Source organism: Acyrthosiphon pisum, chromosome A1, assembly GCF_005508785.2.
Source record: "Acyrthosiphon pisum isolate AL4f chromosome A1, pea_aphid_22Mar2018_4r6ur, whole genome shotgun sequence".
NCBI classification, from domain to species: domain Eukaryota; kingdom Metazoa; phylum Arthropoda; class Insecta; order Hemiptera; family Aphididae; genus Acyrthosiphon; species Acyrthosiphon pisum.
This window is the reverse complement of record NC_042494.1, coordinates 95,022,872-95,036,780: the sequence shown is the minus strand read 5'-3', so window position 1 is coordinate 95,036,780 and position 13,909 is coordinate 95,022,872. Positions and strand designations below refer to the sequence as shown.

Below are 13,909 nucleotides of genomic sequence, written 5' to 3'. Positions count from 1 at the left end.
TGCCAAACCGTTGCCGTCGCCGGTTTCGCCGCCAAAACCTGGGAAAAATGTATTTATTTTCCCCAGTTCAATTCTTTTAACTTGTTTATTTTTAATTGGTGCTTGAATCTTACAACTGCTTTTACTGCCTTCCTATATTATAATAGTTTTATCCGTCCGTCCGTGACACACTAATAGAACAAATAAATTAGTGGTGAAATCGGATACCACAATCGTTATATACCTAGCTTAAAATGTGTTCTGACTACGAAAACCAGAACTTTGAGTTAACCCACGTGCTATTTGCTTGCATTGGGTGACCAGATTTTTTTTACTACGGAAGATCTAAATTTTGGTAAGATTTAAAGATAAAAAAATATATTAGTCGACATATCACACTTTATATTAAAAAAAAAACAGATAAAACAAGAGTAAAAACAAAAACTAACATTAATTAGAATCTTTGATACATGTTGTATATGCAAACATCTTCAATCAAGACTTGTTTTTTATATTAGTCATCACAATTACTTAATGCCAATTCATTTATATTACAGTATTTTATCTGATTTATAGTTTAGCTTGAATATTTAACCCTAGTTTAAGTTTAAAATGTTTGTTCAGATTTGGTACCATGGCAATTTACTGGGCGAGGAAATAATGAATCCGCCTTTATAAAAAAGGAAATTAAAACAAATATTTTTTTTTCTTTGATACTTCATCACAATTGAAAAATTATTATGGTATATAGTTAATTGTGTGTATATAATTATTTATATTTTTTTTCAATTGTTGGTAATTTTAACTAATAAATTAATTCAAAATATAAATATGTAATATGTTAACACAAAAACTGTGACTGTTTCTGTAGATGTCAGCCTAATGCATTCACATCCCGTAACTTTAAAAATATCCTCAATATCGATATATCAATTGGAACAAACTAAAAAATAAAAGTGGAGAGCAGAAAAATATATTACAAAATGTGACAACAAAAATAAATTATTGCCTCAGGTAAACGTTAGTTTGTTGATCAGTTAGTATAATATAAGATAAAAGACGAAATTTCACCAAAGGGAAATCGGTTTAATGCCTAAATTCGAATAATATTCTTATCACATAGATCTTTATTATATTCAGCATTCTGAATTTTATGATTATATAATACCTACATATGTTGCAATTACTATTTTTGAGAACGTATTTTACCACATTTTATGAAAAATGATCACGATAGAGGGTACTATAGTGTATAAGTTCATATTGAAAATGATAAAAGTAAAAAGCAAACACATCACTTATCATTATGAAACTACAAACACCTGAAAAGCATATTATATAGAGAAAGTTCGATAAGTACGTTTTTATTTTCCTAACTGGACCTTTTTGCTCGATTGGACACGAGACTTTGACTTACGAGTTTATATAGGAAGGTACCTTCCTCTGATCTTTTTATAATATATCGCAATAATATTATATAGATATATATAAACTTAATCTATATATTATATTATTATTGGATTGAAATAGATTATATAATAAAATAAAGATTGGTTTTATATGCCCATCAATGTTGGCGACTGTTGTTAAGTGAGCATAAGTCGTAGGAAAAAAATTTAATTCATAATTTGTTTTAGATGTAACTGTGATGCAAGTATGTTTTAGGTACCTCACCTATAAAATTTCAAAAAATAATAATAATTTTAGGCAGCAACAATTATATTATACTATTATTATTATTATGAACGAATGATTGATTTTATTCAAAAATGTCATCTTATCAATAGGAGTTATTATTTTAATTGTTTTATTTTGTCATCGTGTAAGTGAATTTGAGTTCTTGTTTTGTTCTTTAAACAATGAGCGTATATCAACGTATATCAATTATTATATAGGTATAACTCAACAATATTATGTAAGTATTCAAATATTAAAATGGATGTAGAATTTAGCATGTGCGAAATAAATGGTATATAATACTTATCTGAAGACCTGGAGTCGTGTAATTTTGGTTATATTTATGTTATATTATTATTGTATATAATACCTATATGAACTTATTCGGTCGGTTAAAGCCGGGAAACCCGCCAATGATGGTTCGTCTCAATAAATAATTCATACAATTTTTTTCTTCAAGTATTTATATGTGTACACGTGCGAGATAAACATCACTTCATGATGTTCGTATAGTAGGTATAATAATATATAATGGTATGACATATGTGCGGAATGCGTCGACAAATTTGCTAGCCAACAAATGTATTACCTATACATAATATATTATATATATTATGATTAAATCTTTTGCCTAACATATTTTTCTTATCTGCGGGTGCTATTTTTTCTGGAATATTTTTTTATTGTGATGGCAATTATGTAATGTATTCTATAATGAACATCTTGTCTTTTGTTTATGAACTCAATGACGATAATCTTAAACGGAGATTTTGAGGAACAAACACATTTTTTTTCTAACCAATTACATGACGATGATGTCAATAACAATTTTTTTCTTATACATATACAAGAGAACAACTTCATAATATTTATAGCGATTAATCATTATGTTAATGTCGCGGCGTATATATATATACATCTTGTACCTAAAGGTGTACTTTAATATTCGATGAACTATAACGTAACGGAATCGATTATATCATATTTTAGTATAATATTATAATATATATATACTAACTCCAATAATTATAATATGATGATTATGTATATATACCATATGTTCCATTATATTTTGTACATTAGTATTAAAAATAGGAATTATCTGTGGGTTATTACTTAATTGAAAATTAACGTAATGATAATAATTAATATGAATATAATTCTAAAAAGTTATGAAACTATATTATAGTACGCTCACGTGCCGTAATAAAAATCTATATATGAGTTATCTAAAGATCGTTAACGGATGCGGATGACAGTGTTGCAGGTTAAATGAACGACAGGCAACGAGGATTTGATTAGACACATGTACCTGTTACCTATAAATATATACCTACATATGTTTAGTAGAAAGTACATTAATGAGTATTATATGGTATAAAGGTACAAAAACAGTTGATGATTGCAGGTCGTGGAACAACAACAACAACGGCAACAGCAATATGTTGTTTGTAAATAGGTGCGCGTTAAATGCAAATTGTAAACGTCTAAGACGATTGCCACTATAATACATACGTATACATTATAGTGACATGCGTAGATGTATATATACGATAAGAATTGAATTTGTATGATAGAAAGTGTATACATGCGTAGGTATAGGAGTGGTCACACACACACACGCACACTTTCAAACGTATATAATAATAGCGTCCGATATTTAGTGTTTGAAAAATGATAATTGCAGAAGTCGTTCCCGAAGAAAAGTTCCTGTATAATAATAGATAAGTGCTCCTCGAAATGAAGAGTAGGTACTTAATCGGATTATATAATATAATAATTGTAACTCCATGTATATAATGTCCAGGTCAGACTGTTAGATTGAATACTCTAGCTATTTTATAAAAAATTAAGTGTTGAAACAACAAATTTACCCCCTTGTACTTATAGGGTTTAAAGGTACACTTATTATCTTAATAACTGCATTAGGGTACATAATTTCTTTTTGCGTTCAACAGTAGTATCATATTTTTCACTTGGTGAGATACCTGATATAATTATTTGAAATTCCAAAATCTTATTGTTTTTTATGGCATAGGAAAATTAAATACCGTTAGGTATAAAGTCTTTATTCTGATAATATACTACCTAAATACAATTGATGTCCTCCTTTCAGAATTTTATTATATAGATCTTGGAACCGAATTCTTGGAGACCCTCGTAAACTATGAGCAAAAAATGTAATGTATAGATGCAAAGTTTCGTGACATATTCCATTAATCCGATTTAACTGTTCATAACGATTGTCGATTTGTAACTTTTATGTTGAAAATATGTACCTATAATTTGTTAATCGCGGTTTGGTTATAATAACGTCGAAAATTTATTCAATTCATGAACGTCGCGAGTACCCCAGTAGTTGTCATAATATCTAACAGTATCTATACAAAATATACCTATACAAGAAATCGTACTATGAATTTTTTCATTACGAGATCTCTGTTTTAGGTGGGGTGGCCGAAGGTGGCTAAAGAAAGAGACCGACCCTTATGATAATTATGTTTAAAAAAAAAATAAAAAACCTTCGTGGAATCCGATTTAAGGCATTACGGACTATAATAGGTCCTATTTCACAAAATAATATGCACAGTGGACGTGATATGGCACAACCCGACGATAAAATAATGTTATGTAGTAGGAGTTATAGCTGTGGCGGCGACGGTAGCAGCAGCAGTAATAGTAATAGTTGTAGTAGTGGTAGTAGTAATTGTAGAAGTGGTAGTAGTAGTAGTAGAAGTGGTAGTAGTATTAGTAGTTGTAGTAGGAGGCCGGGCCGGACCGTCGCTACCGCCGCCACCGACGACGACGACGTCGGCGGCGGCCCGTAACAATGGCCGGGGCGCATGCCTGCGGACCGTCTCGGCGGCGGTTCTTTGTTTTCCAACCTTTTGATTCGCCCGAGACAAAAGGTGTGGGCCACCCCACCGCGCCGCGCGCGACACACCGCGCCTTCTGCGCGGCGGGGGCGTGCGGCGTACGTACGGAAAATCGCCACCACCGACAACGGCGGTGCCCGAAACGTCCGTCACACACTCACACAAGCGCGCGCGCACACACACACGCGTACACGAGCACGCGCGCGCGCGCGCCCAGCACCACTAAACCCCATCGGCGGCGGCAACAGCAGCACCCGCAGCCGCCCGAACGTCCACCCGCCCGCCACCAACCGCCCTCCGACGGACGCGACGACGACGACGACGACGACGAGTACGACGACTACGACGACGCCGCCGCGGGAAGGCGAACTGTTCAGTCAGTCAGTCAGTCGGTGTACGTCGCGCGTTTACGGTGTGCTCAAACGTATTACGCGCGCCAGTACGTCCCGCGGCCGATCGCTCGCTCGCCGGCTCGTCCGAAATTTTACGCACCTCTCTCTCACTCCCCCGTAATTCCCACTCACGTAATTCGACGGTCGGACCGCGTTTAATCGTTCTCTCTCACTCCCACCCTCGACTGGAGCTGTCAGTCCGTCGTGCCACACGCGCGTCCGTAGACCGCGAGCCGCCCACGCGCCGGCGACACTTTTCTCGCCCTCCCCGTGGGTTTTTGGCGAACAATTTTTTCGAATTTTTTGCCGTCTCGCTCGTGTTATGACGACCACCCGCCGTCGATGAACAATTATCGTTTTTTTTTTCGACAATAATTCGCGTCATTTCATACTCATCTTCCAATGGCTCTGCCGGCCGGTGTCGTCTGTTCCGTTCACAATAGTTACTCCGGTAAGTGGTCAGCTGTTCATATTTTCATTGCGCCACGTATATATTACTATACCTGGTAAAATAATTTTAGCTATATTATGTATAAGTATTCGCGAGAGATACCGCGCGGTAACCTGCTGAGGGTTGTGTTCTAACTGAGATTTTGCATGCGATATCGTCGATGTATTATTATATAGCGTTCGAAATAACGATCGACAGTCGTTAGACATCGTGATTACGATTCGCTATCACGGATTAATTACTTTAAATCTTCGGTCTTCAAAGTCGAATTATTTTCTACGTGTTTCAAAGTTATTATTAAATTGTACAGGTATTATATTATATTTTATCATGCTCCTAATATTTTTTTTTTCTATTAAGGCTCTATCGTTTTTATACGCTTTTGTCATTAGATAAATTACAACATAATTTCGTAATTTACGCATTTGACTTTTGCCATGGACCAATATTTGAATCGAACTTAATATTATGCACTCGTGCAATAACAATAAAAAATCGTTTTTATAACCAGTATAGTTGCGAAATAATATTCTTAGAAACACATGCTTCTTTAAATAACTATCAGAATTTTAATTGGAAAACTAATTACACGTAAACTTAAATACCCAAGAAAAAAGAGAAACTAGGTATCAATATATAATTATTATAATTTAAAAAAAAAACAATTCGATTAAAAATCATGTAGGTATACGTAGGTACTATGTATTATTGTTATAGATTATATTGTTACTTTTTGGTATATCGGAAAACAAATTAGACCGTTTATTCAATTTGTTATATTCAGAGTTTCACATGGGCATTAACAATAATAATCGTTGACTAAGGTCGTTTTTTGTTTAGAAAAACTATTGAAATTTTTATCACAACTATTATAATATTTTAAATACGTTCATTTTTTATCATTTCCGTTAATACACTTTGGTAGCCCAATCAGTCATGTTAATAATAATTATTTGTATTTTAACAGTATATATATAATTATAAAAACATACACAAGTAACAACGATATAGTATGACAATATAATATAATCATATTACTTATAATATAATATTATTGTTTATATTATAATATTTTATTCGTGTACACTATAATAATAATATATTATAATGCGTTGTAACCGGTCATTCATTAACTCTGGTCGCTTTGATGTTGTGTAGGTATATATAAATATATATATTTTAATTTTTTTATTAGTAATATTAATAATTATCATAATATTCCGTTCATTGCACACCGCGGTGGCAATGGACCCTCACGGTGTCTGAATGACGTTTACAAAGGTGTTGCGATTTTTACACTACATCGGTTCTTTGATGTTTTCCTGTCGCTGGTGACTTGGCGTTGCGATCACCAAGGATCGGGAGGCGTGTTTAAATTCACTCGCACGTGCCTTATGAAAAAAAAAAATGTTAAAAAATGCTAATAAAATAAATAACTCGTGATGTTGGGCGGCGGGAATCGTAAGAAAAAATATCGCATTGTTTGACAAAAAACTATGAATTAAACATAGTTTTTTTTTTTTGTTTGTTTTTTTTTTTTGCTTTATGATGAAGTTTTATGAACTGAGTTTATTATAGTCTGAAACTGACCGAAACCGTTTAGCAGGTCCGCACATGAAAAGATTGACGACGTTAACGAATTTCCGGTGTTCTCGTCTTTTGGTAAATGTGCCGACAAGTAATAAAAAAAAAAATGGGGAAAATATACAAATTCGCGTGCCCAGTTTCAAACGATTTTTTCGACGCGTCGTTTAATCTCATTAACATGATACGTCCATATCACCGGTACCTAACCGGCAAAAAAATATTAAAATTGTGTGTATATAATATTAAATAAATAAAAATGCAAGTGCCATTCACAAGACAATGTTATACAAAAATTAAGAATAAAAATGTTTGTACCTCTACACGTATTACACCGTCCTTCTGACACCGTTCAAATGGTGTTTTTTTTATTATTATTTTTGTGTTAATATTGCATGTGTATTCTATTAATTTGCTTAATAGCGTAGTAAAAATTGTGGCAAATCTTTTATTTAAATCCATTCATCAGCTCAGTGCAATTTGTTACTTGTATCCGCCATGTCGTCATTTAAATATAACGATGTTCAGTGATACTCAAGCTAATTACTGTTTTGGTAGACCAGACGCATCCTAATTCTTTTTTCTATATTTATATAAGTTATTTTAATTTTGAATCGATCGCTGAAACATAATATATGGTATCTTTTATTTTTTTAATAATTATAAATATAAGTACAGCTCAATTTATACTTCAATTTTAAAAATTCTTAATTAAACATTTTATTTCTTGTCTGTTTGATTATGTGATACACAAATAATAATATGCTTAGGTTAGTATAAGGTGTCGTCGATTTCCAATCATTTTTTTATCCACCAATTGTACCTAATATTCTAAATTACTTAATTACCAATTTTTCGTGTTTCGATTTATTGGAATTAGTTCTATGTATTATGTTAACCGGGTAGTATATAAACTATAAATTAGGCAACAATTCTTGATGATGTTTTTCTTATAATTTTTCCACAACGAAAGTAGAAAACAAAAATGGTGGATATTCGTGATTGCACCTATAGGCATTTGAGTATACTTTCATCTACCGTGATATTTATTTAAACTTATAACATTAAGAAGTTTATCGTAATTTAAACAGGTTTTTAGTATTTTTTACCGTGTTGTACAATTATTTGATCAGCGCATTATACATACATATAGGCTAGCCTAACCTAACCTAACCTATAATATACATAAATAATATTCAACTTTGCCTCTTGCTATTATTTATATAGTACTATAAATGTTAATATTTGGAACATTAATTAGGTAGTTACCTATAAATCATCGTTCAATATAAAAATGTTGTGTGTTATAATAATTAGAATGATTCCATCACTCGAGTGATGTATATGTATGCATATGTATATGTAGTACCTATATGCATTATACGAATATTATTTTATTATAATATGGAGTAGTTATTTTTTAGTCTCAGTTTATGTTCTTTTTATATTTTTTTCTCGGCAAGATATATTTTTAATTTTTAATTATTACGTTCCATTTCTCTTTTTAAAAATTATATTCGGACATACAATGAATTAACTATATTTAGATACAACTATTTTTAATTGTCTCTAATACAACACAGTTGGGCGTCCTCTGTTGTTATGTTGCATTTGCTGAATGATTTTTAGTGAAACAAACAAAAAATAAATAAAAACGAAATCCGTATTTTTAGCGAATAAATCCGCACTCGTTTTTCTTCGCACTAACACACACACATCGCCTTGACAATGTCACATTATTACATTAACCGTAATAATGTGGCAGAGTAACAGAATTCTTTTTGTAACTAACAATTAAAAGAAAAAAAAATCGTAAAATATTTTCCAAGAATATAATTTAATTATGCTGCGGGGGTAGAGAGATTGTCTTTTTATAACAAAACAAAAAAAAAAATCACATTTTCACTGCGGATGTTAACCGAAGGAAAAAAAATAAAACCATTAGTATTTTCCATAATGCTGTTGCAATAAGAGTAATGTAATAATATAATAATAATATTATGGTGGGACCTATTGCCACTGCACAACTTTCGGTCAATATGACTCGTCTCGAATAGAAAATAAAACGAACTTAGACAGACTCATATATAATTGTGTAGGTACCTTTTGTCGGGTGTATGCATAATAATAAGGCGGGTGAGCGTTGCTACAATCATCGATGGTATGCAAATAATAATAGAAATACACTCATAAATCATAAGTTATAATATAAGTTCGAAAAACTGTTGCAGATAGTAGGCAATGCGTTTAGTTGTGGTTTTTTTTAACATAGCAATGTGGTGTGCAAATGTGACGGAGAAAACGGTGATAAAGATTGTTGTCGATAATATATTTTTTATTTGGGGGCGACCGGTGGCGAAACTTTAGCACTATAGGGCGCTGGCGGAAGTTATACATCACAATGTGGTACAATATCGCGATAAAAATAATGCGAAATAAATACCATTATAAAATAGAACAAAACCGATCTTTTACTTTTTAGAATTTTTAATAAAATATAGTGTTGTATCATGGTATTATATTATACTCGTACATTATATAGGTAGAATTTTTTTCCAATTTCTGCGATACACACACAAAAACATACATGCTATAGGTCCCTTGTTTTAGTACATAAGTGTAGGCGTTCTAATTATACCTATATATAAGTATACAACTATTTATTTTTAATCAGTCAATGGAACTACAGACGTGTAAACGATATTGGGTGGGTTTATCGCAGGCCAAATGAACGATTGTTAATTATTATTTATCATATACAATATTGTTAAAATTTGAATAGATTTTGGGCGCGAAACACAGCCCACCGCGTAAAATATGCACCGCCCGATAAACGTCTTTAGGGGATTTTTTCGGTTGTTTGATCGTTTAAACTTTGAAGAAGCGTACATCTACATAATAATAATATATAGATGACATTTTTATTGTATCGCGATTAATGAGCTAACCTGAATTTTACAACCATCTGATGTTATGGGTATACCACGCACCATCATCGCCGTGTGTCGAACGAAAACAAAGCTTTGCATTCATTGACCATAATAATATTATGATATTGTATATATTATTATCATTATATTTTAATATATTAAATACCGGTGCGCCTGTGTCTGTGTGCAATATTTTTATAACCAAGGTTCGGTTTCTGACTCGACAAACGTCATTAATACACTATAATATATATTATTATAGCGTGTGTACGCGTACATTATGTGTGTTCGGGTGTTCTTTATTTATTTAATTCTATTTTTTTTAATAAATGGAGCGCATTGTAAAAGGATTGGTGTGCATGTACAATAATATTATATACACACACACATATATATATATATATATATATTATATATATATAATAATAAGGCGACCGTTGTTGTTGTTTGATGGGGTCACATGCATTCCATATACGCCACGTATAATATAACACACACGGGAGCGTATATAATATAATAAAATATACAGTCGACGATAATTAATAATCGTCAGTAATTATATACGTACATGCAGCGTGTACATTATGTAATGTATAGGTATATAGGGCCTGCAGTGATCGCGTCTATATTATATAGACTTGTGCATCAAAACCGACGACGAAGCCACCGCGGAAGGATATTATCATTATCATTCGTCGTCGTCATGTCGTGTACACCTATCAATCTCATGTACGGGATGTACAGCTGATAAATATATATTACGAGAGAGAAGACTTACGAGAGAAGACATTATAGAGTGGCTGATGCCTATGTGTGTGCGCGTGCGTCGGTTGAATCCCATTTATCTCGGGGTGCAGTGCTAATCCCCAAGTCATGTTAACAATAAAAACAACAGCGATACAATTTCCGTACGTTTCCGGCACCGGCCGAGGGTTTCTATATTTAATGAGCCCCGGGGGGTGGCGCGGGGTCTTTTCTGTTGTTTTTTTTTTTTTAACGACTGTACATATAAAATATATAATTGCCCATGTACGCCGCGGTAGTTGAGATACAGCTCCTCTGGTAGGTTCCTATCTCTAACTAGTGTGTCTATTCGCTGTCGTAGTGACGCGAACGTTGCTGCGCGGAAGAGAGGTGATTTTTTTTTTTTTGGAAACCAAAAATATTGGGTGCTGCGGGGCCTATGTGCTCGCATATAATATATGCGGTCATCATTTGTTGTCGTCGCACATCTTGAAGATATTAAACCTGGGGTGTCGGACATATATAATATTATATATGCGTTTTTACGACGGTTTCACTATTTCTGTATGTGTAGCCTGTCACAGTATAGATAAGGACCGCGCGGCGCGGTTGTTTCACATTCTGCCTGGGACACTTAAATTTCGATAATCTTGCGAGAGTCGTTTCAAAACAATAAACAATATAATACACACGGGCTCATGCACGATATAGTATAATATTACATAAGACTATATATGTTAATAAATATAATGAACGACGCACCGCATCTTGATATGGCTCAAGATCTGAAAACGTTTATAATATATTATAATATAAATTATAATCATATTATATTATATTTTATTATATATTATTAAAAATCTTTTCTTTTTTTTATAAAATGATTAAAAGTAAAAAAAAGCGAACCAATCATTTTTGATACAAGCCTTTGCGTATTACCGCAGAAAAAAAAACCCTTAAGAAATATTAATTATCTGATTAATGTTGTCGATAACGCGTCGCCGAGCTTATGTGTGTAATTCGGTGCGTTATTATATATTTACAGATACATGTGCGGCTATATATCAATAATAGAAATTATTATTATAATAATGCTGTAGGAAAACTATTCCGAATTAATTTAATTAGCGAACGCCGTGCCGCTGCTGTCAGGCTGCCAGAAAAAAAAACCGGCGCAAGCTCATAATCTAACGAGATAAGCGTAATTCGCCTTATCACAAACATAATAATATTAAACGTGAAAAATTAATGACTTAGATATAGGTATTATATTAACATTGTAGCTGCGGTACCTACGCATGAACCGTTGCTGCTCATAATTTCGTGTATTAAATCATAATATAATATGGAAGTGAGCATATCATTATTGTGCAATTTTCGTTACTGCACGATATTGATATAGAGTATATAGCAGTAGTATTGTGCTAGGTACCAGCTACTTCGAATACAAGAAAAAGGAAAATAAAATAAATAAATGCAAGTCTTTTGTCAGCGTCTTCCTGTACCGTCGTCACGTGCAGAGCACCGCCACCGTTGCCATTATCCCAAATATGTCCTACGAAAACCCTGCACCTCGCCACCACCACCTGCAGCTCCTGCGTACACTGCATATTGCCTGCAGGGCAGAACCATTCGCGTTGTTAACATTCAACATGTGTTTGTGGGAAACAAAAAAATTAAATAAAGAGTAAAACGAAAAATTCCACCACCGACGACTAAAGGTTCAGCCCCAATTCTGCTGCGGATTTCATCCTTAATAAATCGCATAAATCAACCGACTTTATAGCCACCACATGCTGCACACACACACACACACACACACACTTTATAATATCCGTTTTCCTCGGCCGTAAAATCCACCTACGGAACATGTATAACGTCCTATATACACAGTTTACGTTTATCACTTTAATACGGCATGCAACGTGTGTTTACTGGACGTCCGCTGTGTATACAACATCTAATTATTATAAATACAAAATCGTTCCATATAGCACGGTATCGATAACGCGAACAATAATATATCATACACTCATCCTTTTGGTCCGTCCAGTTTTCGGATCTCATTATATTATTATTATCTGTTCCAATTCATATATCAAAATCCCTTAGCTGCTACACTGCCTGCACAATCTAACAAATGCCGTGCGGTGTGATAGTACAACATAACTTAATAAGCGATACTCTGTGAATTAACCCATATCGAAACAATATGTATTGTAATATTTCTCATACTAATAATATGTCAATTATATATATCAGGACTTATTATCCAAACGACCATTCGAAAAAAAATAAAAAATATCATATTTGTATATTATTATATAACACGCCGAGAGAACGTAAATATAGAGTATCGAAATTGCCTATATGATTCGCCCGACTTGTTTCGAGATAATAATAATGTCTTTATGTCAATCCAACTAATTGTGACGACCATTTCAACAAGGGTTGTTTGTTAAAAAGGTATCTATTTTTGTAAACGGTCCGGCGGCGGCGGTGGTGGTAAAGAGGTTGGTTTATTTTCTTTGGACCGAGTTCAATGTACACTGTAGCAGCTACTGTACGACTACGACGACTGCGGCGTAAAAGGCGTATCAATCCGGCGCGCGTTAAAAGGATTAAAATAGTATCCTTTCAATTTAAAACGCTAAAACAAACACCGGTAAATCCGTCTTATTATCGTTCGTTTTATTGCTCGTAAAAGCCTTCGTATATATAATAACATTATAATATAGAGCCGGGTTGACGTATCATCATGGCTTCCACATTTCACCGGCGGTGGCGGCGGCCCCGTCCATCGCGTGAGCATAAAATAATATCATTATCTCCACGCGTGGAAGGTCGAGGCGGGGGCGGAGATTCGGACGATTTAAAAACGTAACAATTTGTTTCACTTTCCGTGCATATTATGACGTGTACGAATAATAATATATGCCGTGCGGGCGCGTGTGAATGTCGCGCAATATCGGCCGTTTAATTTTATTTTTAATATTCTCGTGTACACACGATATTTTATATTTATACATTGTACAGAGTTGTAGTCGTGGCGATGTGCGCACACCGAGAGTGAAACAAAATACGAAGACTCGGCGGCAACAGCAGCCTCGTCGGCGGTGGCGGCGGGCGAGTGCACGCGGTATATGTGTTGTCCATAACAATAACATAAAAAACGATAATAATAACTATTATTGTAGTACGGGCGTTCACTCTTTTCGAAATGTTCACCAGATGTGTCATCTCGGCCATGTTGCAGTTTCTTAGAAACAAAAAAGC

The 13,909-nt window shown here is 33.8% G+C and overlaps 1 protein-coding gene across 2 annotated transcripts in view; it reads left to right on the top strand.

The window, feature by feature from the left end:
- Positions 1–13,909, top strand: part of LOC100168120 (GATA zinc finger domain-containing protein 10) — a 176,149-nt gene that overhangs the window by 107,984 nt on the left and 54,256 nt on the right. Inside the window, exon 1 of one of the 2 annotated variants that reach the window (XM_008189362.3) lies at positions 2,790–5,375. The exons of the other annotated variant lie outside the window; for it this stretch is intronic. The gene's annotated coding sequence lies outside the window, so the exon portion shown is untranslated. Of the gene's footprint in view, positions 1–2,789; positions 5,376–13,909 lie in introns of those variants that run through there. 2 annotated transcript variants of the gene reach the window in all.